The sequence below is a fragment of the Rhineura floridana genome, chromosome 1 (assembly GCF_030035675.1).
Source record: "Rhineura floridana isolate rRhiFlo1 chromosome 1, rRhiFlo1.hap2, whole genome shotgun sequence".
NCBI lineage: Eukaryota > Metazoa > Chordata > Lepidosauria > Squamata > Rhineuridae > Rhineura > Rhineura floridana.
The window spans coordinates 264,369,503-264,384,530 of NC_084480.1; the positions used below are offsets into that span (position 1 = coordinate 264,369,503).

At 43.3% G+C, this 15,028-nt stretch overlaps 1 protein-coding gene across 1 annotated transcript in view; it reads left to right on the forward strand.

Annotated features, from left to right (window-relative positions):
- NKAIN3 (sodium/potassium transporting ATPase interacting 3) overlaps positions 1 to 9,815 on the forward strand; it is a 332,467-nt gene extending 322,652 nt beyond the window's left edge. Inside the window, exon 6 of the mRNA XM_061599855.1 lies at positions 9,790 to 9,815. The gene's annotated coding sequence lies outside the window, so the exon portion shown is untranslated. The remainder of the gene's footprint in view (positions 1 to 9,789) is intronic.
- Positions 9,816 to 15,028: the final 5,213 nt, after the last annotated feature.

The following is a 15,028-nucleotide window of genomic DNA, read 5'->3' on the forward strand; positions in this document are numbered from 1 at the left end:
TCTGCAGGTAGCTGAAAAATCATCTCTTCATCTCCACAAGACGTTACTTAATAACTGGATTCCACGCAGGGCTCTTTTCGTAGTAGGAATGTATCAGTGCTGCTAAATTGTTTCTTAATGCATAGGCTGTTTGACTGTATAGAAGATATAATGGTGTCTACATTTGATGATATTCCCAGCATTTGTGACTTTCCAAATTCAACCCTATTTCCATCTTCTTGAGAACCTGTAATAGCTATTACCTGCAGACATCAACCAGGCATGAGATAGATAAAATAGGTTTGCAGATGCCACCTTTGGAGTAAATGATACAATTTTCACTGGAGAGTTTATAAGTAGGTTTATGTTGTCCATACATTAACTCTTTAAATGTCAAAAAGCCTGCATTTTAAAAGCCTACTTTGATAGATAGTAATTGTACTTGGATGTAGATATTCCCAGTGTCCTGATTTGCAGTCCCTGCCTGCCCGCACCAGCTGTGCCAGCAATAGCATCTCTAGCCACATTAATAAATCAATATGCTTCCTTGCCAGGGCAGCATGAAGCAGGCAAAACAAAAGGAGAGTGCCACTGGCCAATTGTAATGACCCCAAAAAAGTTTCTTACTCAGCAGCATCAATGCTGTCCTACAATTGTGGGTTGCCACTTGGAGGAAAGACTGGGTTGCTTGAGGGTGGGGGCAGCATTCCTGCACATGACAAACCTCCCTCTTTCACCTCTTCAGGGCATTGGGAGGAAATTTGCCCCTGACGTAGCTGTGAAGAATGTCAGCACTGAATGGAACTGGCTGCCATTCTAATTGCTAGGCATATAGAACTTCCACCAAAGAGAAATAGGGATAGAGTGGTATCCTATCTGCATCCATAGAATGTCATAATCAATGGCAGCTTTGTTTAGTACTGAAAGTTCAGGTTACATCTCTCTCTCTCTCTCTCTCTCTCTCTCTCTCTCTCTCTCTCTCTCTCTCTCTCTCTCTCTCTCTCTCTCTCTCTCTCTGTGTGTGTGTGTGTGTGTGTGTGTGTGTACTGGTGACTTTAAAGTGTCAGAATATTTTTAACATTTCAGGAGTGTGTGTATGCATGCCCATTCACACACAGCTCTAACTGACACTGTTTTTCATTTACATTAGCTTTAAGGCAGTGTGTACACTTTGATTCCCCCAATTTCATGTTGAACTATGTTGTATTTTCAGTTGATTTCATAGGTGGACTTGTTGACACTTGCTCCTACCAACAACCCCCCAGGAACTTAGTGAGTTAAAGCCTGTAAAGTTTGTAAGGAAGAGTTTGGTCAAAGGGACAACATTAATCCTTCTACTTGCACTGAAAATTTAATCCGCTGCTCAGATAGATTTGGCATGAGATTACTAACCATTTCATTATCTCTAACCCCCTCAAAGTGCAAAACACATTTAAAAATTTGTTGGCACAGTCACTTTGCATTATGTGACTGATAACCAATCTACCAATGAATGCTCCCCACCTTTTTGTAGCAGAATATTTTCTCTATTTTGAAGAGAAAGATAAAGACATCCCAAGACAGGCTGATTTCAGCCAAAGGCTGTTTCAGTGGTCCTAGTGGGCACAGTTCAGATGTGAGGGACTCTGCAGTCTGTACTGGTAGCTTCCACCTACCAAAAAAGTAGCATCCTACTGTGGGTATGGGAGAAGTTATGAGTCTCATGTCTTGTGGGCAGAATGTAGATCATGATCTCCTGGATTTGCTGTAGATTGGCAAGAGTTTCTCACTCCCAATTGTTCCCAACAGCAATATCAAAAAGATCTCTCCTTTCCTCTCTAAATTAGGGTGGCAAACCTAAAAATGCTTGGTAGGAAGCCAAGAATGGATTTTTGTGTGAAAGGAGTGGACTCTATTCTGGAACTGTAAACATCCTGGGCTTTGGATTTGGATCTGGCTCTGGCTAGTGGACCCTGAGGTTCTACTATAATAATAATAATAATAATAATAATAATTATTATTATTATTATTATTATTATTTAAAAAATCATGCAGCCTGGAGACTGCCCACTTGTGCAGTAAGACATATCCCACATTCTTGAGTGTAAGTTCATTACCTGGCTGGGAGCACTAGATGCAGCTGTCCGTGTAAAATGTATTTGGGTTTTGCACAATCAGGGGACAGGTAAGGTCTTCAACTCTGAAAGGAAGAGCTGAAATGACATTCCAGGAATGAGCTGAAGTAATTTTTTGCCTTGCACAGCCTTTACTGCTGCCTGCAGTTTGATGCAATAGCATGTCTGGAGTTCAAAAACAAAAAGAGTTTTCCATATTCTTATCAACAGTATGTTGAAAGCAATGGGTTGCGGCCAACTACATTTTACTCAGAGTAGACCCATTGAAATTAGTGGATCTAAGTTAATCATGTCTATTAATTTCAATAGGTCTAGTCTGAGTAGAACTAGCAACTAGTGGTGCAGGCAGTTTTTAAGATACCTGAACACATAAATCTAGCTCTAAACAAGAGGTTTAGTGAATAGGTTAAGCCTGAAATACAGAACCAAAAACGGAAAAATAAGATGCATATATAATTTTTAGATCTTTCAGTGCATTTTTTTGTATTGTGTACTCATCTTCTTACTGACCAGGTGATATGCGATTTAGCATGTGCGATGTTAGGAGAACGACAGTAGTTCACAGATTCAAGCTCTAGAATATCCAGCTTTAAAAGAGGATGTGAACCTCTGTCTGAAACCCCAGTGAGCCACTGTCAGGCAGAGCAGAGTAGCAGTCAACCCTGGGCTTATTGTCTGACTTGCTTCAAGGGAGCTGACTGTGTTATCCCTCCTGGTTATCCCTGGAGAGAGAGGGTACAAAAACAGTCACAGAGTGCAAACAGGCTCTAAAGAATGAAGAATTTCAGTGATCAAGGTGAATTTCCATTAAAAGCCTAGCTGCAGAAAACAATTTGGGTAGTCAGTGAACTGTGCCATCCGCCACTTTCAAGATGCTTATCTGTCTGTGGTGTGGCAGCCTGCCCACTTGGATTCACAATAAGATAATTGGTATCAGTATCGGTTGCAAATGGGCTGTATTCAGAACTAATGGGCCTTTCACTATCCAAACTGTGAAACACTCAGCACTCTTTAAAGCTGAAAGCTGGAGGTGAAAAAGAAATGTATTTGCTAACTTTCATTAAAACCTGAAAGCATTTATGTACCTTCTGGTTATTTTTTTCCCCCCAGCATTCTTGCTATTGAGTTATTCATTTAGATTCTTCTGCTCCCTATCACCAAAACATCAGGGCAGATGACAATCCATTAAAAACAAATAAACTATTCAGTTAAAAATGAATACAATCAATCCAGAGGAGATTGGTGGTGGGGAGGGTGTGTGGTGCATGTGTAGATCCTGCAGAGGGTGGGAGCCTGTGCAATAAACTGAACGATAGGAGAAAACTGCCAGATGCCTTCAGAGTGAGAGTCTGTAACTGGCAGAAGGCAGGCCCTCCCTGGGTGTGATACAGGAGGGGGAGTAGATGGGCCCTGTGTGAAAAAGTTTGAATGGGTATGACTGTTCCCAATACTCACAGAGGCCTACTGGAATAATTGGCTCCGACAGGTTTTGTTGGTGGGCTCGTTTTGGGTCCATATTAGGTGTTTAGGAGGAGTCTTAGTAAGGAGGAACATGGCTGATGCCACCCCAATTTCAGTGATTACGGGGCAGAGGGAAATATAGCCACGGGGAGGTGGTGAATTACCAGAGAAGGTGAAGGCAAGGCTATCTGCGCCTTGTTCCTTGCTGCCACTCCTCTCATGGATGGGTTCCTTGTTGCTCATCTGCTGTGCCCGCTGGCCCATGTGTCTTGTTGTTTAACGCCAGATCGGTACACAATAAGAGCACTCTCATCCATGATTTGATTGTGGATGAAGGTGCCGATTTGGTGTGCATTACCGAGACCTGGGTGGGTGAGCTGGGAGGAGTTGATCTGATCCAACTTTGCCCACCTGGATACTCGGTGCAACACCAGCACAGGCTGCAGGGATGGCGGGGGAAGGAGTTGCTGTGGTCTACAGAACTTCCATCTCAGTCACCAGGAAACCACTCTGTCTTGGAGCTGGCTGTGAGGGCCTGCACTTTGTGTTGGGCCAAGGAGACAGTAAACTAGGGTTGCTGCTGGTGTACCATCCACTATGCTGCCTGGCAGCTTCTCTGACCGAGCTGGCAGAGGCAGTCTCGGCTGTGGTGTTGGAGGAGCCCAGAACGATAGTGCTGGATGATTTCAATGTCCATGTTGAGGCTGCCTCTAGTGTTCCGGCTCAGGACTTCATGGCCTCCTTGACTACCATGGGGCTGTCTCAAGTTGTCAATAGCCCGACACATAGGGCAGGGCACACCCTTGACTTGGTTTTTGCTCCAGATGGAGGAAGGGGTGATCTGGAGATAAGGGGGTGGATGTCATCCCATTGTCATGGTCAGATCACTTCCTGGTGAAGTTTAGACTTATGGCTCCAATCCTTCCCTGCAGGGGTGGTGGACAGATTAAGATGGTCTGCCCCCAGAGCCTAATGGAATCCACAGGATTCCTGAATGCCCTGGGGGAGTTCTCAGTAGTTAGAGCAGGTGACCCTGTTGAAGCCCTTGTCACGCTGTGGAACAGTGAGGCACATCGGGCTCATGACACGGTTGCCTCCGAGCACCCTCTCCCACATTGTGGATCCCGGCTTGCACCTTGGTACACCAGTGAGCTAAGGGCAATGAAATAGGCTGGACGATGGCTAGAGTGCAAGTGGCGAAAGATGTGCTGTGAGGCTGATCGGGCATGAGTAAAACATCATAATCGTGCCTACTCTGTGGCAGTGAGGGCGGTGAAGAAGGCCCACTTCTTTGCCTCCATCGCATCCTCAAGTAACCGTCCAATGGAGCTTTTCCATATTGTCAGGGGTCTGTTGACATCAACTCCAGGAAGTGGAGTTTTAGACCCTTCGGAGGCCCACTGTGAATTGTTTGCAAGGCACTTTGAGGGTAAACTTGCTTGCCTCCATAGCAGTCTTGATGGCCCCTCCACATCTACTGTAGTCCCCAATGAGGTGTCCAGTGCAACGTCTGCTGCAACTTCTTGGGAATAGTTTCAGTTGATGCAGCCTGATGATGGAGACAAGGTGCTTGCGATGATGCAGCCAGCAACATGTCCTCTTGACCCTTGCCTTTCTTTGCTTATTAAAGCTTGCCGAGGGGGTTTGACCGAGTGGATCCAGGCTGTTGTCAATGCATCATTGTGAGAGGAAGTGGTTCCAGCCACCTTGAAAGAGGCAGTGATTTGACCACTCCTGAAAAAGCCCACCCTGGACCCATTGGTTTGTGACAACTACCGACCGGTTGCAAATACCCCCTTCCTAGGGAAGGTGATTGAGAGTGTTGTGGCATAGCACTTGCAAGTACTCTTGGATGAAACAGATTACCTTGACCCATCCAAGTCTGGGTTCAGATCTTGTTATGGGACTGTATCGGCCTTGGTCACCCTGATGGATGACCTTTATTGGGAGAAAGACAGGGAGAGTGCGACCCTGTTATTCTTACTTGATCTCTTAGCGGCTTTTGATACCAATGACCATGGTATCCTTCTGGGCCGACTTGGTGAGATTGGTATTGGAGGCACTGTTTTACAGTGGTTGAGATCCTATCTCCAGGGTCGTTCTCAGAGAATAGCATTGGGTGACTGTTCTTTGGCCCCCTGGCAGTTGTGCTGTGTGCTGCCGCAGGGTACCATCTTGTCCCCCATGCTGTTTAACATCTCTATGAAGCCCTTGGGAGTGGTCATCAGGAGCTTTGGGGCGAGGTGTCAGCAGTATGCTGATGATACCGAGCTCAATTTCTCTGTAACATCTGAATCAGAAGAGGCCGTGGAAGCCGTGGACCGCTGCCTGGACTCGGTGGTGGGCTGGATGAGGGCCAATAAACTGAATCCTAGCAAGATGGCGGCACTGTGGGTTGGTGGTTCCCCAGTTCGGATAATTGGTCAGTTGCCTGCTTTGGATGGGGTTGTACTCCCTCTGAAAGAGCAGGTCCATAGTCTGGGGTTGCTCCTGGATCCATCTTTGTCACTAGAGGCCCAGGTAACCTCAGTGGCTTGGAGTGCCTTTTACCAGCTTCAGCTAGTAAGACAGCTGCGGCCGTTTCTGGACCGGGATAGCCTGACCACTGTTGTCCACACACTGGTAACCTCCAAGCTGGATTACTGTAATGCACTCTATGTGGGGCTGCCCTTGAGGTTGGTCCAGAAGCTGCAACTGCTGCAATATGCTGTGGTGAGACTGCTCACTGGGGCAGGGTATCGCAACATGTCTTCCCGCTGCTGAAACAATTACACTGGCTGCCCATTTGCTACCAGGCCAAGTTCAAAGTTCTAGTCTTGGTGTACAAAGCCCTATACAGCTTGGGACCAGGATACCTGAAAGACCGTCTGACCCCTTATATACCCAGTCAATCACTGCACTCTGTAGGTGAGGGCCTCCTGCAGATACCATCTTATCAGGAAGTTCGTTCTGCACAACATAGGAAACAGACCTTTGGTGTGGTGGCACCTACCCTGTGGAATTCCCTCCCCTTAAATATTAGGCAGGTGCCATCTCTGTTATCTTTTCGGCACCTTTTGAAGACTTTCCTCTTTCTACAAGCCTTTTAAGTTGAGACCTGTCCTAGTCTGCATCTGTGGTGGAATTGCTTTTTAATATGTAGCAGCTTTACCTTTTAAAGAACAACATAATTTTCAGTTGGGCAAGTCACTACTTTCCAATGCAGTCCCAAATGTGTGTACTCAGAAGTATGTCTAGTTGTTATTACCAGGTCAGTGGGGTTAGGATTGCAGCCTTAGCAAGGAGATCAAAAGCTGGAGTACAACAACGATCTGCCACTTCCTGCCAACTTTCCATTGACTCTCCTGGGCAAACAAACGGAAGAGGAATGCAGCCACAACCCAACCATTCCCCCAAAAAACACCTTGTGAACAAACAAACTTGCAGAAGAAGAAAGTGATGGGACATAGGAGAGCAGAGACTTATGGCCACAATATTCTCTTTCCCCCCAACTTTATAAAAGCCCCTCTGAGCAAACATACTTGCAGAAAGAGGAGTCCGGGTGGCAGTACAGGAGATATACTTACTGCAATCTCCTCCTAACTTTCCAAAAGCCTTTGTGAGCAAACAAGCTTGTAGAAGAGGAGTTTTTAATTGGGAAAGTCACCACCTTACAGTGCAATCCTAACCATATCTACTACTAAGTCCTATTGGATTCACTGGGGCTTACTGCCATGTAAGTGGGTTTCAGATTTCAGCTTTAGCAAGGGAGCAAAAGCTGGGTTGGAATATTTATTTATTTTATTTAGTTGCATTTCTAAACCGCCCTATAGCTAGCAGCTCCCAGGGCGGTGTACAACATGATAAAACCACAATATTGAAAATACAGCAAGTGTGTATTGCGCAGACAATATAAACATTATATAAACAAAGTGAAAGAAAACTAAAAAAAATAAGATTAAAAGCTTAAATACTTTAAAATGCCTGGGTGAAGAGGTGGGTTTTTACCTGGCGCCGAAAAGATGACAGAGAAGGTGCCAGGCGTATCTCATCTGGGAGGGCATTCCATAATTCGGGGGCCACCACCGAAAAGGCCCTAGATCTTGTTACTGTTCTACGGGCCTCTGTATGGGTTGGGACCCGGAGAAGGGCCTTAGACGTCGAGCGGAGTGAACGGGTAGGAACAATGATCCACTGCCTTCTCCCAACTCTTTCACAGCAATCTTGTGGGCTTATAGAACAGAAAGGTGGGTGGGACGTTAGGAAAGTGGAGACTTGCTTTCTGAAGGCCCTTGAGAGCAAGTGGCATGAGTAGGAATTGGAAAATTACTCACCTTCACCCACTACCCCCACTCTCAACAGACTATCAAATATAGGACTACAGGTCACCATTTCTCCTCCCAATTCTCCTATAACATCCCCCAGCCAATTCACAAAAATAAGTGCAAATAGTTTGAAAAGTTAAAAAAATGTTTATTATAATGATTCACACTGTACACTGTTGTTTGGTTGGTTGGTTGCTCTCCATCTCTCTCTTTATCTCTCTCTCTGTTAACAAATGCCAATAGAAAAAGCTATTCAGACTAACTACCACTCCCTTCTCCTGCCTGCCTACAAAGAACCTGCTTCAAGCTATTTAGAGATGTAGCCTTGAAGGAAACCGCTCTGAACATGTTCAGAATAGCTCCTGGGGCTGCAAGAAAGGTAGACCAGTTAATTTTGGATACATTACCTGCTCTTGCTCTAGCTCTTGCTCTTGGAGGTCGCTGATTCATAGGGTCGCCATAAGTCATAGTTGACTTGAAGGCACATAACAACAACAACCTGGTCTGAAACAACAAAAGGGAGGGGAAAACTGCACAACCGGGGCAAATAAACAAGTAGCACCAGTAAGGTAAAAAAACCCAAAACACTGTCACGTGGTCTTTCTGCTTGGGAGATAGATGTGTGGGAACTCTTGGCCATAGCAATCGTTTTGGATTTGATTGGCTGAGTAGTGCAGGGGGCTGTTTGGCCAGGAAACAAGAGATTGACAGAAAAATATCCAGGATTCTCTCTACATTGAAATGGATTGTAGCAGAATGTGTGGGAGAGGAAAGAATGTGGCTTTAAGATTTTGGTGAAACTTAAAAAAAAATTGTTGGGCATTTTACTTGGTGACAACAGACCAGCTTCCACGGCTGGTTGGTCTAATAAGGCCCAGGAGACAGAGGTTCCCCTCCTGTGTTCTAAAATACCATCTAAAAATCTTTAGAACAATTGCTTTTCTAGAATAGTAATAATTGTAAAGTGCTTACTAATGATCAAAGCATTTCACATGCCTTATCTTAATTCTTAACAACTATAGGGTAAACTGGTATTATCATATCCTATATTGCAGACGAGGCAGGGGGACTGATGGCTGTGAATAGCTGTGCCCAAGATTACTTAGTGATGGGATTCAAACTGCACATTTATGCAGATTTAATCAGCTAATTGAATCAAGCAAACTCATACAGTTAACAAGCTTTTTTAAATTGATCGACAGCTCTATTTTTAATGACCCGAAACAATGTTCTTGACTCAAAAAAAAAAAAAAAACCTAAATAACTAAAATCCACATTTGCAGGGTACCCAAAGCAGCAATGTGAAGTTATAAAATGTCTGAGTGTGGACATATATCCTGGGCTCTTTTTCTTGAATGTTTTAATACATCTTTTTAGTTTTGGGAAAACAAATACTAATGATTCTATATTTTATACCCTATCTTGACAGAATATGCTTTAAATAAAGCAAAATGCTCTCGTTACTTCATTTATAAGATTTATCTCTTGCTTAAGAAATAAATAGCAAGAGATAAAGAGATAGCGCAATCCTATATGTGCTTCCTCAGAAATAAGTCCCATTGAGTTCAGTGGGGCTAAATTGCAACCTTAATTATAAAAACCACTGCCCACAGGACAGAGGTTCTAAAATACCATCTAAAAATATTCAGAACAATTGCTTTTCTAGAATAGTAAAAATTGTATAGAAATAGTTTAAAACACTCAAATGCAATAATAACATCGGTAACGTCAACAGAACCCATCATAAGACTTCAAATGTAAACACAATCTGAATTTGAAAAGAATGAGCTGTATAAGGATCTTGCAGAGACTAGTCTGAATGAAATGCTTGGCATTGTTTGCTGATGCACCAAAAACATCAGAGTTCACAGAATGTAGAAAATAGCCCCCTTTCCATCCTCCCCTCAGTAACTTGTATATTCTTGTTTCAGGTCGAAATAAGTAATGAACGTAGATGCAACGCTTGTGTTCAGCAGTATTTTGCTGAGGAATCGGACTGTTCCAAGGAAGCACCAGCCCTGCGAGACCGTCTCACAGAAGAGACGCAACACACGTTTTACCTGGACCGTGGATTCCTCTACCAAATGTGTGGCTGAATAGTTCAGTCACAGTTTTCTTATCATTGTTGTTAGGTGGATCCCTGTTAGATGATCTTGAATCTTCTTTTAATTATTCACTTTTATGTACACTTGTAAATTGTATTTTTTTCTTTTGAAAAGATTTTTTTTTTTACAAATATCTAGTGTTTAAGGCATGAAATAACTGAATGCGTGTGAAGGGGGGAAAGTCTTTTTCCAGAAATTCAGCCAGTATTTTTGGATTAATACAATCATACTGTACCTGCATGTGCTAGTGATAATTTGACACACCCACTCTTCTCAAAAAGCACCAGGTTTGGGGGCAGTGGTAGCGAGGAGGTACAGCTGGGACATGACATCAGACCTTGTACTCACAGTGGGTTTGCCACAGTAAGCCATGGGTAAGAATTTACCATGAAAGAGCAGATAGTTCCTGCTTTGCTCCACCCCAGCTCATGCAGAAGCAACAAACCGCAATCCTTGATTTAGGACACTTCCAGATGACTTGTTTATTGAGCATTTATCCTGTCCTGTTTGCAGGAAGAGCAGAAAACAAAACATTTGCTTTTTAATGAACATTCTATCCGATTTGTTTGCAGGGAGGACATTGTCTCAAAGCAAGTGTTATCCTGCACTTTCCAGTACATTCCCCTGTCAGTGCCCTTATCGCAACAAGTCTGATCTTTTGGGGAAGCAGGTTTGTTTGCACAAGACCACCAAATCAACTATAGTTACCCAATCTGAACTTGCAAGTATGTGATGGAATCCCACTTGAAAATAGTGAGTTTGGAAGCACTCTCTGTATGATTCTCTCCAAACAGACCATGTTCTGAAGCTAAGGTTTGCTCTTGACTTTCTGAGAGCAGTTCATTTGTTTGAAAGAAACCATGTTCAGGTGTCATGCTATGCGAGGAATTGTGGCTTGTTGCTCCAGGTTCATGATAAACCATTAGCCGTGGCTTTTCATGATGGGCGTATGAGAGCACTTAAAATCTCATTATTAGCCTACTGTGTATGTAGGAATTCTATGCGGTTGTAGTTACATTCCATTTGTTGTAATGTTATCTATATGTCCTAAGAGCCCAAGTCTGTGCATGTTTACTCAGATGGAAGCCCCACTGAGTTCAATGGTGCTTTCTCACAAGTAAATAAGTATGCATAAGGATTTGCAAACCTAATTCGCATATGGCTTCATCTCTCAGGTTGCCCTGTTCCCACATGCATTACCTGTAGCTGTCGGTGACTGGTAGAGAAGTGAATGGAAATACTGTTATCATTCTGCAGAAATTCAGGGCAAGTGCCTGTAATTTGCACACATGGCAGTTTTTTGGGGTTTTTTTATTTCTCCTAAGAAGGAGCCAAATATGAATGTGTACTACACTGCAGTAAAGAGTCAGGAGGTGGCACCAACGACAGCCTTATGATCCTCTGATGATTCATGATGCCATTAATTTAAAAGGTGACCAGAAGGTATTAATTATGAAATTGTGTATAAAAATTTGTAAAGTTATCTGTAAATATCTTTAGAATGAGAATATGTATCAATGTGGCATTTTGGTGTTTTTTTTTTAATTACTTTTCCAATGGTATAAAAAGTGACACACACAAATAATTTTTCTGTATATATTTGGCACTGAATTAGTTGCTTGTCTTTCTCTTCTGTGTGCTGTAGGAAAATATTTAGCTCAATTCTCATGGTGCATATTCCTGGGGACTCTTGCAAGCTGTTTGTAAAATCAGTTCTTCACTATGTGCAGAATTAGAAGTTTTCCTGGGGGCCCAATCATTGTTCTTGAACTCCATGTGGGAGGGAACACTGAACATTTATCGCATTTGTACTATTGTATTTGTGAAGTTCATTTCTGTTCTTATTTAAATTGATACTGCTAATCTGAAAGGCAGCTTTGCTGCAGCATTTTACACCTACAACATGATTTCATACATTATCCTCATAGATGTATATGTGCAAAATTGTTTCTATGGAAGGGCTCGTCTATGGTGCTTCCACATGATGGTCTGGTCTGGTCCATTTATAACCTTGACTCCCAGAAACCATGGTTTACAAATTAGACCTACTCTCAAGAACATATGCTCCCTTCCAGTCTCTATTCCCTTCTTGGGTGTAAATTGCCTATTCCTTTTTTGTTTGTTTGTTTGCCTTAGTGTTACCTCTGCTAACAATGGTTTATGCCAGGTATGGGGAACCTGTAGCCCTCCAGATGTTGTTGAACTCCAATTCCCATCAGATCCAGCCAGCATGGCCAATGGTCAAGGGTGATAGAAATTGCAGCCCAGCAGCATCTGGAGGCCAACCTTGGTTTAAGCTAGGCAGGTTTGCACTCAGAATCTGAAACCAGAATTTGAAGTGGGTTTGCTAGTGCTGGTTATGAGCAAGCCTAGTTAACATTAATTTATTATGTATTTATTTCATGTATTATTGCATTTATATCTCATCTTTCCTCCAAGGAGCTATAGGTGGATTACATGGTTCTCCCCCTCCTCTCCTGATGTTATCCACACAAACCTGTAACCTGCAAGTTAAGAAACAGCAACTGGTCCAAGGTCACCAAGCAAACTTCATATGCTCAGAGGCACATGTTACCAAATTCTTCCAAGCTACACAGCAAGTGGATTGGACTGTGAAAGACCAACCCAAATTGTGTTTGCATTTTGACCAATTTGGAGGGCAGTACAATATCTCAGAGAGGAAGTCAGGTCTCCTGCTCTCCTGGTGCATTCACTATAGCTGCCCAATTTCCCTGCTTTTTAAAGTTTGATAGAAATATCTGTTGGCTATAGGTACATTCTTAAAGTGCAAGGTTTTTTGCCTATTAGTGAATATATATTGTTGAGCACCTCCCAAATCTCCGAGCTGTGAGATTTCTGGGGTCCCTGTGCTCCTCCAGGGTTTGGTTTCCTTTGGGAAGAAGGTCAGCGGAGACTGCAGTGTCTTTATGAAATATGGTTTGTTTATTTATTTACACACATTCCAACCTGAGCTCAAGGATGGAGGGGGTTCAAGGCATCAGCAGTCCAATATCCAGCTTTTCCATCTGGGTTACAGGAGGCACCCCAAATGCCATAGTGCAGAGAGCCAGTCTCTCTCCTGCCTTCAGTCTCCAAGCATTCTCTAGACCCAACTCAAAACTACAAGCCTCTGCTGGGCTCCAAGAAGCGGGGGATGCTCTCCTGAAGAGTTTCAATGACAAAAGGGTCTTCCTGGCTCATTCACTGTTGCTGGGCAACTGATAAGCCCATTATCTTACCTGGCCAATCTATTTGACCAGCAGAGTGAGTTTCTGTCCCCAAGGCATAGGATTCCAACTCAGAGGCTGGGAAGGGGATCCACAGGAATCATCCATCCCAACCCCCATGCTCATAACAATATACTGAATAGACAGATGTTAATATCCATCAAATGTCATACCTTTGATAACTTGTCTTGGTTTTCTGCACTTGAAGGATGGGGAAAGCACATATTTTCGGCAATATCTAATCATGCAAAATTCTGTGAGCAACATCTCTGTAAGGGCCCCTCTTTGAACACCTAATATTGGCCTTTGGAACTGGGTTTATCATTAGCAGATCCACACCATAGCACATCTAATGCTCATTTAAAGCACATGCCTTCCAAGATTTCTGGGGGACTATTTTCTCCCTCACAGAGCCATAGTTCCCAGCACCCTTAAACTACAGTTCACAGGATTCTTTGGGGCAGCCATGTGCTTTAACTGTACATTGAATATGCTTTACATATATGGTATGGAGCTGTTTCAAAACAGCCATGAACAGCCAGACATCTATGATATTGTATGTGTTCCTCTGCCAAGTTCTCTCTCCTTTTCGCTTCAGAATCACCTGATTAGAAAATCCAGGGTTGCAATCTGTCAAGTTCCTGTTGCAGTATTTGACAGCAGCAAACAAAAATTGATGTGCCAAATTAATTGGCCTGCCTCCTTCTAAATTCAGTCTCGTTTAGTATCATTATAATAAATTACAGGCCCGGAGCTGTTTTATGCAGTGAAGAAAGAGACTGCCTCCTAGCCCTGTAAAACATTCATCACGTATAAACATTATTTCTACATCCTCCCTTTGAGGACCCATTGTAGCCCATTCCTAGCATAAAAAGCCTTTGTAGCAGAAAGTGATTGGGTGGTGTTTTTCCTCTGTCCATCTGGCACTGTGACTCTAAACATTTGCAATGGCTAGTCTGTATTTACAATGCTAGTGTAAATATCCTTGTATAACATGTGCAGTCACTGGTGTCCCTTACCCTAGGAATGTATCTGCTGAAGAAATCAGTATTAGGACTGGGCCATGAAAGGCTTGCAGCCTGATCCTACATGATGGCTGAACTGGTTTGCATCACTGCAGTAAAGTAGCACCCTGTGCCAGTGGGGCAAGGCCATCCAGTTCCACCCCTTGCCATTCATACCCATTTATACTCAGTTGACTGTGAGACAGGGTTCCTAACCAAGGGAACAGAATCTCTGAAGACCAAAGCCACTCCCCTCTAGCCCTCAAGTCTAGTTCTGTGCTATACAAAGAAGCGTGGTAGACACATTTGGGAGAAATGAACACAAACAACTCTTGTTTAACCAGATTTTGGTGACAGAAGCCAGGTCAGAAGTAACAGATCTTTTGCCATTGATTGACTGGGTATTCATTAACAGCACTCACATACTCGAGGGGACTGCAGATAATCCACCTGGGGTGCTGAGACTGGGGAATAAATTGGAAAGGGAGAAAGTGTGTAGATGCATAATTCAGTATCGAATTCAGCTTTCCCTCTGATGCACCACCACCCCACCTCTGCCCTGCACTACACTACACTTTTGGAGGTGGCCCCACCCCCAAGCCTCCATATGCCACAAGAAGGGGTGGAGAAATTTAAATCCCATCACACTACACAATCCCACTCCACAGCTTACATGATGACTTCTGCCACCTTTCTTGTGTTCTACTGTCCTGATGTTTATATATTATTATATAATCTTTTTTTTTTTTGCTCTAGCAGAAGATCAGAAGTAAGGAGACTATAACAGTATAACTATACTGAGAGACAGAGGCCTTTGATAACATTATATTACCC